The sequence below is a fragment of the Piliocolobus tephrosceles genome, chromosome 10, assembly GCF_002776525.5.
Source record: "Piliocolobus tephrosceles isolate RC106 chromosome 10, ASM277652v3, whole genome shotgun sequence".
NCBI classification, from domain to species: domain Eukaryota; kingdom Metazoa; phylum Chordata; class Mammalia; order Primates; family Cercopithecidae; genus Piliocolobus; species Piliocolobus tephrosceles.
Window position 1 is genome coordinate 125,788,348 of NC_045443.1, and position 9,917 is coordinate 125,798,264.

At 44.5% G+C, this 9,917-nt stretch overlaps 1 long non-coding RNA gene across 1 annotated transcript in view; it reads right to left on the reverse strand.

Moving 5' to 3' along the window:
- Positions 1 to 1,639: 1,639 nt before the first annotated feature.
- LOC113225327 overlaps positions 1,640 to 9,917 on the reverse strand; it is a 26,086-nt gene continuing 17,808 nt past the window's right edge. The window contains exons 2-3 of the long non-coding RNA XR_003309991.1: positions 2,396 to 2,523; positions 1,640 to 1,956 (exon numbers count right to left, since the gene is read on the reverse strand). This is a non-coding gene — a long non-coding RNA (uncharacterized LOC113225327). The remainder of the gene's footprint in view (positions 1,957 to 2,395; positions 2,524 to 9,917) is intronic.

A 9,917-nucleotide genomic window follows, 5' to 3' on the forward strand; every position in this document is an offset into this window, starting at 1 on the left:
CTCGCCCGGCTAGATTTTTGTATTTTTAGTAGAGACGGGGTTTCACCGTGTTAGCCAGGATGGTCTCGATCTCCTGACCTCGTGATCCGCCCGTCTCGGCCTCCCAAAGTGCTGGGATTACAGGCTTGAGCCACCGCGCCCGGCCGAGAATTTACCAGTTCTATTAAATAATCAGACCTCACCCTTCTGTTTTCATTATCTATTTGCAACGCTAAGTTAAAGCATTCAGTGCCCTTTTACCTGGGCTTTCAAAAACCTTAAGGTACTGAGAAAATGGTATTTTTTTAACCATATATGTATATATTTTTTTCAAGATGGAGTCTCGCTCTGTCGCCCAGGCTGGAGTGCAGTGGTGTGATCTCAGCTCACTGCAAGCTCCACCTCCCGGGTTTACACCATTCTCCTGCCTCAGCCTCCTGAGTAGCTGGGACTACAGGCACCTGCCAGCACGCCCGGCTAACTTTTTGTATTTTTAGTAGAGACAGGGTTTCACCGTGTTAGCCAGGATGATCTCAATCTCCTGATCTCATGATCTGCCCGCCTCAGCCTCCCAAAGTGCTGGGATCACAGGCGTGAGCCACTGTGCCCAGCCTAACCTTCTGTATTAACCCTAAAGCAACTACATTTAAAAAATAACAGGTAACTAAATTGGAATACCAATTTCTTTAATCACAGATCAGGTACATACCTTTATGGGAACATTTCCTTCAAAGCAAGACAAGGAAGACTGGTCTAATCCTGTATTTTATTTATGAATTTATTTCTTGAATTAACTGAACATGAATCTATGTCAAAGTAAAACTTGTATCTGAAAGAATCCAAATAATGAGCAGCTTTCTTTCTATACTTTTTCCCTTAAGAATAAAAAGGTTGGGCAAAATGCATTTCCAACGACAATCTGCAAACAAGATGAGAAGAGTCTGGGTGAATACATTTTTAAACGACTGTCTGGATCAACTGGAATTTTCATCGGTTTCTTTATTTACTGTTATTTTACCATCATCTATAATAATCTTGTTCAATAATATTTTGTAAATAAATATGTGAATGAATCAAGAAGTAAATAGAAAATGTGTCTAGGAGATACTTCATTGGGAAACAAAGCTGATTAAAAGGATTAAGTGTTCATGATTCCATTTGTGTAAGATACCTGCATGCACCTGTGTGTAGAGGATTTGATCAGAAAGAATTGTTTTGCTGTGTTAACAAACAAACTCAAAGTTTTAGAGTCAAAAATGGAAATAAATCTCCCTTTTTTATGTAGTCAGAAAGATGCAATTCATCACATTCATATTAATTGTCTTTATCCAAAGCCGGGACTGGGGAGAATCGGGGGCAGGCAGGAGATTGCATTTTTGTGACAAGCAGGAAGTTACTTCTGGCAGCCATGCACCTAGGTCAATACCCTCAGATACAAGGACACAAGGTGACAGCTGTGAATGAATGTTCAGATCCCAAAAAGATGACCACAACCCCTCCAAGACTCATTCCTAGAGTATTTAAACAAAGAGGCTCACTTGGCCTTTAAAAAGGTTGGCACACATCTCCAATAGGTAGGAAAATAATTTACAAATACTGGTTTTCTAAAAGAAATCCTGTAAGGGGTGGCGGGGTTGGGGGGAAATGGGTAGGCGTTCTCTTTCCCTCTGGAGACCAAAGAAAGTTTATTTTATTAGTATTTCATTGATATTTATCCTCCCAGTGTTTATGTTCTTCCAGGCATTGTGTCAGTGGAAAGGGATTCAGTGATGATGAAGACATTCTGGGAGCATTTGGCATAGATGAATTGGAATTAGCAGACCTCAGTCAATCAGGATCCCCTGTTGGGCGAATTCTGTTCAGGTCCAGCAGGTTGGGGCTCACCCAGTGAGGAAGACTTCCTGGGTGAGGAAGATTCCCTTAGGGCTCCTTCCAACACTCCCTCTGAAAAGCCTTCCTTACAGGATACTCGCTGCCCTAGGAATAAACAAGGGAAGGGGAGGCATTTGCACCCTTTTCCTGGGGTCCTTTAGAACCAGTGCCCCTCAATCCCGCTCATCATATTCTCCCAATTCTTCTCACCGTCCTATTTTACTGTTACTCCAACAGAACAAATTCTTTTCTATTTTTTTGAGGCAGGAATTGTGGCTCCTAATAAACATTTTTCTAGTGCTCTGACGATTCACTATTCCTTCCCCAAATTTTAAAAATCAAAGAAACTCCTTTCTCTCTGCTGCAACCTTCCTTGCCCTGAGTCATAACACAGCATATGGCCAGCTCCTGGGATGAGAAAGGGTCCAGGTGAGATGGGATGAACGGGTGCAGATGAGAAACCAAACACCTTTCAACGTGTTGCATAAGCACACCAGGCTCGCTCATGGCCTGGCAACAGCTCAGAGTGGAGGCAGGGCCTTACCAGCGGTAGGCACATCCCCACTCAGGCTCCTTGGTTCCTGTCTCCTTTCTTCCCTCCCAGAATCATGTAAAATGCTGACTTCTAGGAGAAAGAAAAAGCAAGCCTCATCTTTCATCCTAAAGCAGCTCCTTAAAAACAAAGAATACACAAGAGTTATTTCAGCCACCTCCAGTATTTATCATCAAGTGATTTTGTATAATTCTCTCAACTTTGCAAAATCTTCATGCTCTGGAAAGGGCTGTTGGGGATAGAATCTCAGGTCAAGGTGGGGGTGGCGGGACTGAGCAAAAGGACCCTGACACCTTCTTTGGTTCTGCTCTTCTATGATTTTAGTAGATTGGAGTGAGGGTCCGGCGCCTCCCACTCACAGCTCCTGCTCAGTTTGTTGGTTGTTTGGTTGGTTTTCATTACAATTCTTCCCCAATCCATCTGATGTGGTTAGGCTTTGTGTCCCCACCCAAATCTCATCTTGAATTGTAATCCCCAGAAGTTGTGGGAGAGACCTGGTGGGAGATTATATGATCACAGGGGCGGTTTCCCCCATGCTGTTCTTGTGAGACTGAGTGAATTCTCACAAGATCTGATGGTGTTACAAGTGTTTGACAGTTCCTCCTTCATGTGTTTACTCTTTCTCTCTCTCTCTTTCTCTCTCTCTTGCCTGCTGCCATGTAAGATGTGCCTGCTTCCCCTTCTTCCATGATTTTTAGTTTCCTGTGGCCTCCTCAGCCATGAAAAACTACAAGTCAATTACACCTCCTTTGTTTATAAATTAGCCAATATTGGATGGTATCTTTATAGTAGCAGGAGAACAGACTAATACAGCATCCAATGGAACAATGTTACTCTCAACCAAATATAACTTAAGTACTTATGGCTCAACTGGAGAGAGAACGTAGAACAAGAAATACATAATTTCATTAATGCTCAGTCTTCTGCCCCGGGGAGTGGGATAAGACATCTACATTTGGCTGCAGTTTCTGGGGCCTCTCCTGCTGATAGCATCTCTCTCTGTATTGTGTTATTCTAATATTTAAAGATTTGTATTTTTCATACAGCATGTGCCCTCAACCTGTGCCTACAACAAACATTAGCAGCTGTGCATCCACCTGAGAAGGATGACTCTTCTGTTGGGTTTATTCAGTTTTATTCAGTTATTTTGACCATCTCAGTTTCTCCCTCTGTGCTGTTTATAGAATCCAAGCCCAACATCAGTGGTGACTCTAGTGATCCTTCCTCTGCATCCAAGATTCTCTGTCCATTGACCCCACCAGGAATGAAGCATCCCTGAGGTCACCATGAGATAGGTCAGAGTCATTTGTGTTACTTTCCTTCCCATTCCTGCAGATGCTGCGTTTGCTTCTAAAGCGGAAATCCAGCCAGCGCAGTGTTGAGGGCAGGCAGCTGCCAATGGTGGGATGCCAGGCATCTGAGCATAAGCCTGGGCCCAGAGGGATGAGGATGGCCTGTTGGGACAGTCAACTGCAGAAGACAGTGCTTCTTGGTCAATCAAAACAGTGGCAACTCTTCCTGTTTTTCCCAAAGGTCTTGGAAAGCCATAAACTCCCTGGGGAAGTAGTTTTGAATGTTCATTAATCTGGGAGGGGTTTACATTAACAAAACAGAATGTAAGGAATCTCATCTAAAATCCAAAGGCCTTCTGAAGAGTCTTCTGTGGGCGCATCAAAAACCATACAATTGGCCAGGCACAGTGGCTCATGCCTGTCATCCCAGCATTCTGGGAGGTCAAGGCAGGCAGATAAATGAGGCCAGAAGTTCAAGACCAGCCTGGACAACAGGGTGAAATCCACTCTCTACAACAAAAGACAAAAATTAGCTGAGTGTGGTGGTGCACACCTGAAGTCCCAGCTACTCAGGAGGCTGAGGTGTGAGGATCATTTGAGACAGGAGTTCAAGTCTCCAGTGAGCCATGATTGCACCACTGCACTTCAGCCTGGGCAATAGAGCAAGACCCTGTCCAAAAGAAAAAAAATACCACAAAGCTACACAAGCAGCATAATATAAATATCAGAGTCACGTGGAATGGCTGTGCTCCTCAGGCCTTTGCCTTGGGCACCAGAAGCTGAGGCCTGAAGGTTCCATGTGAATGTGGGCACAGGAGGGAGGGCTGAGTCCACACTGGGGTGGGGAACCTGGGTTTGGGGGGCTCTAAATGAGGGAACAGTGAAGGTGGTGGCCAACACTTGTTGTGTCAACTGCAGTCAACCCTTATCTCCAGACTCCATGCTCAAGCGCCACATGTGGACACTGTGAGCATCCACCTTTCAGACCGGTCCCCTTTGTTGGGTCCTCACCACCCTGGCTTCCTGTGCTGCTGGGGCAGTCAAGGGACCTAAGGGTATAAACTGGACAGTTGCCAGGAAGCTTCTGGGAGAGAACTCCAGGGAACAGGGAAACCTGTGGGTTGTCCCCCATTTCTTTTCTCTGTGTGGCTCAGTTACGGCAAGGGGACTCTTCAGCCCCCTTGTGACCATGAGGCACCAGCCGTGAAGATGAAGGGCCTCTCCCCACTGTCAGGGCCCCGAGACAGTGGAAAAGGGAAGAGTGGTTGGTAAGGATGATAGGGATGTAAGGTGACACAAGAGAGATTTCATTTTAATCTTTTTTTTTTTTTTTTTTTAACCAGACAAATAGTTCACGTTACTGCCAAACCATTAGGAAATACTGAAAAAAAGAAAGGGAAAAAAAATAACCTATCCTTTGTAGTTTCACAAAGTTCCTGTTGTTTCTCTCTCTCTCTCTCTCTTTCTCTTGAGACAGGGTCTCACTCTGTCATCCAGGCTGGAGTGCAGTGGCATGATCTCAGCTCAAGCAATCCTCCTACTTCAGCATCCTGACCGTAGTCACACACCACCATGCCCAGCTAATCTTTTTATTTTTTGTAGAGACAGGATCTCACCATGTTGCCCAGGCTGGTTTTGAACCTCTGCTCTCAAGAAATCCTCCCACCTTGGCCTCCCAAAGCGCTGGGATTACAGGCGTCAGCCATCAAGAGAGAAGCCCAGCGTGCTTCTGTCTTGATCCTTCAGATTTTACTTCCTATGAATTCCCTTCCCCAGCACTGAATCAGGGAACACATTCAGTTTTCACTCTCTCAATCTCTCTCCCTCTCTCTCTCTCCCCTCCCCCCCCCATCTCTCTTAGCTCTCCAATTCCCAAATCAGAAAAACCATCAGCTCTGAATGACCTCAAGAGCTTAACTTCTAAAGCCTCCTCTGGGGCAGGCCTCCCATGCGTTGCCCTTGTCCTGGTGGTTGCAGGTACCAAGTTACCCCATTGCCGTTGAAGGGATGAACACACAGAGCACTCCGAACTTATTGTTCCTTGGGAGCCTGGATGCAGTCGGCTCGTGTACACTCACGGAAAGTCACTTATTTGCTTATCGCTTCTTGAGTCTCAAGCACAATCTCTTCGGAGGATTGGTGGGCTGATGGGACAGCAATTTAATGCCAAGATAATCCAGCCACAATAACAGGCAAGTCTTCAGAAGCACTGAAATAATTGCATGGTCTAAGAGTTGGTTCCGAACAGTAATTAACGCAGGAGCAGCAGCCTTTTCGGGGACCCTCACTGCCCGAACAAAAGAATCGGGCTCTGTGCTGATAAAGGAGCGTTTCCAGCCAATGCGGCTGATAATTAAGTGGCCTCGTCAGAAGGCTTCGATGTTTACCGATTCAGTGGGAAGATGTGGTTGAAAAAATACATTTAAAAGGAGAGGAAAAGAATATTAAGAATTGCCTTTAAAACCACTTTGATGTCAACAAACTTAAAAACATGCTGCAAAAATAAGACGCACAATCCTTTACTGAAGGCACCATTATAAAAACGTGGCTGAGCTTGACAGAAGCCCGAAGGGTACTTTTGTGGGATTTCTAATGCTTATGTATGTGCACTATTGAATTTTTAGGTATGTAAATCGTGGCTTAGTGAGGATGGAGGTTGTTTATTTAACAAAGGCACAGACAGGGCTCTAATGCACTTAGAGTAAAGAGGTTCAGGCTTGGCCGGGATGCCTCCATGTCTATGGCGAAATTGCTTTGCCATTAGACCAGATTGAGCCAGCGACAAGCAAAGTTAATGCACACACATCATCCTCTTCACAACGAATAATCCTAAGCACCCTGGAATCAGCTCCTTGTTTATTACAAGCCACGCAACCTTTATCAGCACCCTTATTTATGCACATCATGATCATTAAACAGCAAACAACAGATTATGATTCCAGTATCCGATCAGGTGAATGGGGGTATCCGTCAGCAGCCACCGGGTTATCTGGAGATGGGGCAGTGCTGTCCCTCAGAACTCCAGCTTTGATACAGGGTTGCCTGTGCTCAGATCCGAGCTGGGCAGCTACTAGCTGTGCAAACTTGAGCAAGTTCCTTTCTCCCTCTCCGTGTCAATTTCATCTGCAGTATGAGGATGACAGGGTGGAAGACTGAATATAAAAATGGACAGTGGCAGGACCACATATGACATTAGAATGGTGACCCACTTCCTCTGCAAAGACCAGCCCAGGAAAGCAAGCTACAGTCTCAGCAATCAGTGCAGGATAGTCAGGACTTGGTCATGTTTGCCCTCACTTTCTACTCAAGATCAACCAGAGGCAGCCAAATATGGTCCCCAGAATAATCCTGGAATATGTGTTGCTTCTAATTATATCCCACACCTAGCTTTGCAGGCTGGTAGCCTCCAATCTGGGCACACCGGGAGTCTTCTTTTTTGCTCTGTGAATCTTTCCCTCTCGTCTGCCTGCCTTTGCATCTCAGTCCGACATGAACCATGGTGGCTGACTCCCTTGTTTTAGTAAGATCTGGATAAAGGACCTGTGTCTTTGGTGTTTGTCTACTTCCACATAGTAAGAGTTCTTCTTTTAATGTTGTGAAAATTTGACTAGTTAATAAACATAAAGGGCTTAGAGCTGTGCCTAGCACTTTGCAACTGTTGGCTACTCATTTAGGGTCTCCTAAGCCCTAGACCGGGGGTGTCCAATCTTTTAGCTTCTCTGAGCCATTATGGAACGAGAATTTTTGGGGGCCACACATAACATACACTAACACCGACCATAGCCAGTGAGCTAAAAAAAAAAAAAGTCATAATGTTTTCAGAAAGTTTATGGATTTGTGTTGAGCCATGGGTTTGCTAAGCTTGCCCTAGACTCTTTAACCATGTTATTAAGAGTTGAAGGCACCTCTGCTTTCCTCCCTGTTCCATACTCTCTCGAAGCAATGAACAGACAGCTGTGTTTCTGCTCCGACGAGGAGAAGGAAAATAGGCAATAAAACAATAACTAAAAGTTATTGCCCAGAGTATAACTTTAGTCATATACATGAAAACAGCCTGAAGCCATTGCTGTTCAGGAGAGGGCTGGCCGGTTAGGACCGTCAACTGCAGAAGACGGCTCCGCCTGGTGAATCAACAGGGATAACGTTTCCTGTTTTTCCCAAAGTTCTTGGAAAGCCAGAAACTCTCTGGGGAATTAGCTTTGAATGTTCATTTTTCCAGGAGGGGTGTTCTCAAGGTTAAAAAATATTAAGACATCTCCTCTAAAACCCAAAGTTCTTCTGATAATATAGCTTATGCTGTTGGCTATATTATCGTCCACAAAACCCAACCTAATGGGAAAGAGTCTCGCAGGGCCTGTTTTTGTATAGATGGAAAAGGGGACATGCTTCTGCTGGGTGTGCACAGAGGGACTGAGCAGTTCTTTGGGGACTCTTTGGCTGTTATCATTCAGTTTCCTCCAGAATCAGCCAGGCCTAGGATACTACTAGGCATGTCTATAAATAGACAGCCGCAAATGGATGCTTTGGCCCAAGAGATGATAAATTGAGTCGCTCCCCTCTGTGTAAACCAGAAATGGAAAGAAATGAAGCAAGCCCAGAGCAACATCATAGCACAGGAGTCTGGACACCTTGCAGAGTTTGTGCTCCTTTGAGAGATGGAGGTGGGGGCAGGGGGGTGTCCTTAGTTCTCTGTGCAGAGATAAGAACTACGGTTTGTATCTCTACAGTTGCGTAGAAGATACTAAACATTCCTTTCTAATAGCATGATCATCCAAACCTGCATTTTTTTTCTATTAACTTGCATGTTGTTTGATATTTTAGGTTAAAAAAAGTGTGTACATATCAGTTTAAATCTTAAATCTACACATCCATAAGATATCATTTTTCTTTTTTTTTTTTCTTTTTTATTTTTTGAGACAGGATTTTACTCCCAACAGCCAGGTTGGAGTACAATGGCACAATCTTAGCTCCCTGCAACCTCCCCCTCCCAGACTTAAGCGGATTTCCTGCCTTGGCCTCTCAAGTAGCCAGTACTACATGTGCGTGCCACCATGCCTGGCTAATTTTCTGTACTTATTGTAGAGACAGAGTTTAACCATGTTGGCCAGGCTGGCCCTGAATTCCTGAGCTCAAGTGGTCCACCTGCCTTGGCCTCCCAAAGTGCTGGGATTACAGGCATGAGCCGCCATGCCCGGCCATATGGCATCATTTTTTTAATAGGTAATACATTATTAAAGGAAATGTCTATTTAAAGTCTTGCCATTTTAGGTAAAAGAAAAAAATAATCAGTTGAACTGGTTCCAGAGAATCCCTGAAAAGTCAAGCAAAAGAAGGCTTTCCCATTAGCAAACAGCTGAAAAAATACTTTCCAAATGTTTGATAAAAGTTCTCTGACAGTGTAGATGCCAGGTCAATTTTTGATTAGCAGTGTGCTGTGTAAGTGCCTACTCTGTTTCAACCCAGTGCTGGGATCCCCTGGCCAAAACCCAATGGAGATGATCACTTAAGACATAACACTGCCAAATGCCTCCCCACCACTGTGTCTGTTTGCAGCATCAGCAAGGGATAATGATTGAAATGTTTCTGGTGGTCCTGGCATCCCTTAATCATCCCACTGATCACTTTTTGGAACTGATAGGAGGAAACGTTAAGAAACAATTGGTGTGCTGGCCAAAAGAATCCAAGTCAGCAACTGAACTGAAAGAGTCTCCATTATGGCCGGACACAGTGGCTCAAGCCTGTAATCACAGCACTTTGCGAGGCCGAGGCGGGCGGATCACGAGGCCAGGAGATCGAGACCATCCTGGCTAACATGGTGAAACCCCGTCTCTACTAAAAAACACAAAAAATTAGCCTGGCGTGGTGGCAGGCGCCTGTAGTCCCAGCTATTCAGGAGGCTGAGGCAGGAGAATTGCTTGAACCCAGGAGGTGGAGCTTGCAGTGAGCCGAGATCACCCCACTGCACTCCAGCCTGGGCGACAGAGCAAGACTCCATCTCAAAAAAAAAAAAAAAAAAGAGTCTCCATTACTTAGAAATCAAAGCCTTGGTTCCAATTCTGTAAAATGATATAAACAATCAAAATCAGATATAGATATAGACATAGACATAGATATAGACATAGATATAGATATAGACATAGACATAGACATAGATATAGATATAGATATAGACACAGATATAGACATAGACATAGATATAGACATAGACATAGACATAGATA